Below are 5903 nucleotides of genomic sequence, written 5' to 3' on the forward strand. Positions count from 1 at the left end.
AAGAACATTGTAAGTCCAGGATTCCTGCTCTCTTCTCCTTTTGACCCCTCCCCATCCATCATCTGAGGCCAAGGTAAATGAGCTAGGACATGTGGGAGAAGATGCTGAAAAGAGCTAAGCAAAGCAACAGCCCCCAGGTAGGGGCTCAGTACAGTCACAGATTCCAAAAGGAAGAGAACCCATGCTGATTGTACAGCTTAGTCCACAAAACAGGAGCAGACTTCTATACAGCCAGGCTCACACCTCACCAGGTCAACCACAGCAAGCTCTTAACTCTTCCCTGTCCTCATTAAGAAGTGCAAAGGAAGCAGTTTAGACCAAGGCTGTACCTGAGAGGAGTCAAGGAAGGGACAGGCCAACTGAATAGCAGCCACTTCTCATGGCTTCTAATGCCACTGATTTCATTCTGCCCCTAAAACTCCAGGTAGAACACTGCACCCAGTGCAGCCTGTAATATTTGCAATGAAAAAAAATCAATAAATAAATGGACGGATAAAATTTGGAAAACTCATGAAACTAAGTAACAGATGATCAAATTCTTGAAAATTGTCCACTCTTCAAAATAAAGATTTTTAAACTAAAAATAATGGGGAAAATAAAATCTTTACCTTTGTGTATGTCAATGGTGATTGCCTCTATTGAAAGTTTCCTACCGGGAATCCTAATAAATATTTAAGCTGTTCCGATCTACCTTGCCAGTTGGTACTTAAGGGGACTTAAGCAGTGGATTACAAGAATGGTTTCTTCGGAAGCTTTGAAGTCTACTGTTTTAGGCTGTGTGATCACAGGAATGTCTCATCCACTTCCCTTTCTCCTTTATTTTCTAATCTTTTGTGAAAGAAAAGTAGCTATAAACATGCCAACCTGTGTTGCTATAATGATTTTCTTAGGTAACACTGTAGTTAAGGTTACATACAGACTTTGACTGTAATCCCCCTTCTTCACCAGTTCCCAAGATTTTGGACACATCCCTTTAGCCTAAAGCTTTCCAGTCTTTGTTCCTTACTCAGATAAACTTTAAACTTTGTCTGTTCCACTGCTCCTGAGAAGAGAAAAAATAAGAAGTGTAATGTTTTGCCCATGAACATTAGAAAAACTAACTTACAAAAGTTGACATATTCTTCATGGTTACTCATTACCTGGGAAAGACGTCACCATCCAGGAAATTGTCACAGAATCAAAAGACCAGGAGAGAAGAATGAGAGGATATTTAAAAGCCAATGTGGCTCTTTTGACTGAACTACTCAGACATCATCACAATTTCAAAATGTCTGAAAAGCAGCCTATTGATAGCTGGTATCCCATATGCTAGAATTTTCAACTCAAAGGATGAATACTGTTAAATGTGAACTTTTTCAACTTCAGGGTAATTTTTGCACACAGACAATACTATTGTGGTTTACTTTGATACGAAAATTAACATTTAGTTCATTATGGTTAAAAAATCAAATAAACTTCCTTACTCTTTTAAATTTACCCCACAAACATCATAAGCCTAATGCATTTCAGCAAACATTTTTAAAGGCCTCTATTAATATTTGGTCCATTTACAGATTTAATTAAATGCCTTAAAATATTTTTAGCCATATTTATAAATTCAATATATTCATTTTTCCTTTAAATATATTTTCTGACTTTATAAACTCTTTCAAAATGTTTAAGGAAATCATGCAAAGTCATAAATTAAACATAAAATTTTAAGTCTAAACCAATATGCAATCCCACATGTAAAATTTGAATCATAAATCTGGCATTTACTCTAAGAAACCAAATTCTTTTAAACAAATTACAAATGCTTAAAATACCAAACATGTGTAGATTTCTTTATGCAAACGTAATAATACTATGGGTTTGATTTTTTAAACAGTATGTATTGAATTCTATATTGAAGGGGACCTAAAATTTGCTTATTTGCCAATAAATAATTATGTCATCCAAGCAAAGTTGGAGCATACTTTCTCAGGCCCTCAAAACCCCCAATCCTTCCACCACGCTCAGAAAAGAAGAAACTTTCCTGAGTCACTTTTCTCCATTTCTTTCTTCTTTTTGAAGTTTTATGCCTCCTGGCCACCACCACGAAATCCAGAATTAATGTTAACTTCTTAATGTAAAGAAACCTAGCCATTCTGAATAACCTTCTAATTGGGCCCTGGCCAAGAAGCTCTTATCTTTCTTATCCCAAAAGTCCTATCAAGCTTAACAACAAAAATCCAGTGGCCTCTGAGTATATGGTGCCATTACTAATGCTCGTTCCTCCTCTAGAAAGCAAAAGTAAAATAAGATTTTTTTTTCTAAATAACACTTATTTTCCTTCCAGGTTAAGCTAGGTGTTAAGTCTCCTCGGGACAAAGCTCATAACTTTTACTCTCTTTTTAACTCCACACTTGGAATTGTCTCTAACAGTGTTTCTGTTGGTTTGTGTGGACCCAGAAATCATGCTTGTCTCCTCCTACATGGTGTTGTCTTTTGAGAGCAGGTGTAGTAATAAAGGCAGCCCCTTGAATCTGACTGCATCTGTCGCTTACTTGAATAGAATAGGATAAAGGCAAAGTTGGGCCAGCTCCAGAACTAACCTTTAAAAAGACTGAGAGCTTCTGCATTGCCCTCTTGGAGCTCAAAGCCACCAACTAAGAAGTCTGACTTCCTTGAGGCTGGTGTAAAATGAGGAAGCTCAAGTCCAGTGAAGAGATCATTTGTAGGTGGAACTATCAGTACCAGGCATTTGAGTGGATCATCTTGGACATACTCTAGTTGGTATCTGACTGGGGTATGAAAGACCCCAAACAAGAACCATCCTGCTGAGCACAGTCAATCCATAGAAATATGAGAGCTAATAATTATTTTTTAAATAACTTATTTATTTATTCAGGAGAGACACAGAGAGAGAGGCAGAGACATAGGCAGAGAGAGAAGCAGGCTTCCGGTGGGGAACCCCATGTGGGATTCAATTCCAGGACCCTGGGATCACCTGAGCCAAAGGCAGACACTCAACCACTGAGCCACCTAGGAGACCCAATAATAAATTATTTTTGTAAGCCTGTCTAGTGTGGAATGATTTTTACTAGGCAGCAGTGGATAACTGACATAGCAGATAATCATGACTATAGTTCAAAACCTGAGCCTTTGGCGTTACTTGGGCTTAGTTGTTGGAATACATTCCAGTCCAACGATATCCTCAGAAACTTTTGATAGCCAACAGCATCTGGCAAGTCATACATGACTTTTAGAACGTAAGGGTCAAGAGAATGAGAAAGAAAAGTCACAGATTGTAAGCAAATATTTCAAAAGATATACCTGATAAGGGACTATTACCTAAGTATGCAAAGAACTTTTAAAATTCAACCAAAAAACCAAACAATTCAATTAAATCATGAGCAACTGCATAAGCAAATCATGAGCAGAAAAGACATTTTACCACAAAAGATATAGAGACAGCAAATAAGCATATGAAATGATGCTCAATATCATATGTCATTAAAGGATTGAAGATTAAAACAAGGTATCATAATAGAGCCAACCTCTATTCATAGCACCTGGATAGTTAAAAATCCTCTTTTGTTTTTGTTTTTTCCTTATATTTTTATTTTCTTTTTTCTTTATCTCTTTCTCTTTCCTTTTTCTTCCCTCTTTATTCTTTTTTTCACATTTTCTTCTCTTTTCCCTTTGCCTTCTCTTTCTCCTTCTCTATCCCATTCTTCTCCTTTCATTATTCAGTACTACCTCACAGAGCTAGTTCTAAAAACTATATTTTTTAAAATAGGCAATGTTAGCACTAGCATTAGCACTATAATCAGCATGAATTGAGAACATACTAAATGCCAGCATTATCTTCTTTATTTAATTCTCATCACAACTCCATGAAGTAGGTGCAATTAATATTTCCATGTTATAGGGAGAAACTGAAGCTTAAACTATGACCTGAATCCTTAGCCAAGCATTCCACAAAGCCATCATGGCATTTTGGCTCTCATTGTATGAGTGACAGCTCACATTCTACATCCAACTGACCTTGAAAGTTCTCAATGTTCTCTTTTCCTTAGTGTGCATTTACTCTTTTAAAAGAATTGACTAAAGATCAATCCACAGTGAATCCAGTGGGCCCAAATATTCATTTGTCATTTCCCCTGTCCCTAAGTGCATACATTTAGAAGCTGTTTGAACCTTTCCTTGGTACCTGGAATAAAAACTTTTACAGTAAACAGGGGCAAGTGGAAGCTCCTGAATCTGCACCCTATCTCCTGGCTAAGATAATAAATTAGAAGCAGTGCTACATCCATGGAGGAATTGAAGAGATTAGTGCCACCATAAATGACTTTTAGAACGTAAGGGTCAAGAGAATGAGAAAGAAAAGTCACAGATTGTAAGCAAATATTTCAAAAGATATACCTGATAAGGGACTATTACCTAAGTATGCAAAGAACTTTTAAAATTCAACCAAAAAAACAAACAATTCAATTAAATCATGAGCAACAGCATAAGCAAATCATGAGCAGAAAAGACATTTTACCACAAAAGATATAGAGACAGCAAATAAGCATATGAAATGATGCTCAATATCATATGTCATTAAAGGATTGAAGATTAAAACAAGATATCACTTACACCTATTAGAATGGCAAAAATCCAAAATCCTGACAATACCGAATGCTGGCAAGGATGTGGAGCAACAGAAGTTCTCATTCATTGCTGGTGGGAATGCAAATTGATACAGCCATTTTGGAAGATAGCTTGATAGTTTCTTACAAAAGTAAACATATCTTACCATATCATGCAGTAATAGTACTTCTTTGGTAGTTACCAAAATGGATTGAAAACTTAACATTCATTTATTGACACTTTATTCATAATTGCCAAAACTTGGAAGCTGTCAAGATATTCTTCAATAAGTGAATGGGTAAATAAACTGTAGCAAACCCATACTATGAATTATTGTCCAGTGCTAAAAAATAAGCTGTCAACCCATAAAAAGACTTGGAAAAACCTTAAATGGATTTTACTAAGGGAAAGAAACCAATATGGAAAAGACTGTATTCTATATGATTCCAATTATATGACATTCTGGAAAAGGCAAAACTAAGAAGACAGTAAAAATATTAATGGTTGCCAGTGGCAGTGGGGAGGGTGGGATGAATAGGATGAGCACAGAGAACTTTTAGAGCATTGAAATTAATCTGTATGATACTACAATAGTAAGTAACATGTCATTATACATTATCAAAACCCATAAAATGTTCATAAAAAGCAAACCCTAATGTAAACTATGAGCTTTGTGCTAAAATGTGGCAATGTAGGTTCATTGATTGTAACAAATGTACCACTCTGGTGCAGAAGGAATGTTGATAATGGGGTAGATTGTGCATATGTAGTGGCATGAGGTATATAGGTAGGACACCTCCATATTGTCTGCTTAATTTTGCTGTGAACCTAAAACTGCTCTTAAAAAGTGTATTCAAAGATTTTTTTAATGCAGGGGGACATTTGCTATATTAAGATCACACATGTGTCTCCAGACCTAATTCTTTCTCTAGGTCTGGTTTTATAAAGACTGATGATAAACCAAGTCTGATTTATATGATGCATCTATTGTGAGAAATGTCTGTGACTCTAGGTATTTGATCAACCTCAAGAAATAACACAGATAGTGTAATAAATTTTGTAGATAACCATTGCTAATTTGACGATTGCCAGGTGCCATTAAGTGAATGGTAAAACTGTAGTTTTCAAAAACAAACAAAAATGGCAGGGGAGGTCAGCATTTTCACATCCCCAAGAAATTAATCTGTTTTGCCCATGCAAAATGCAAATGAATGTGAATGATATCAGTAGACTACTCAAATTTAACCAAGTGGAAGCCACAATCTCAGCTGCTTTGCTAGATGTGATATCTTTTCTGGAACAGGTAA

General features: G+C 36.0%; 1 pseudogene; it reads left to right on the forward strand.

Moving 5' to 3' along the window:
• Positions 1-5447: 5447 nt before the first annotated feature.
• Positions 5448-5557, forward strand: LOC119867568 (annotated as a pseudogene).
• Positions 5558-5903: the final 346 nt, after the last annotated feature.

This window comes from Canis lupus, chromosome 34, assembly GCF_011100685.1.
Source record: "Canis lupus familiaris isolate Mischka breed German Shepherd chromosome 34, alternate assembly UU_Cfam_GSD_1.0, whole genome shotgun sequence".
NCBI lineage: Eukaryota > Metazoa > Chordata > Mammalia > Carnivora > Canidae > Canis > Canis lupus.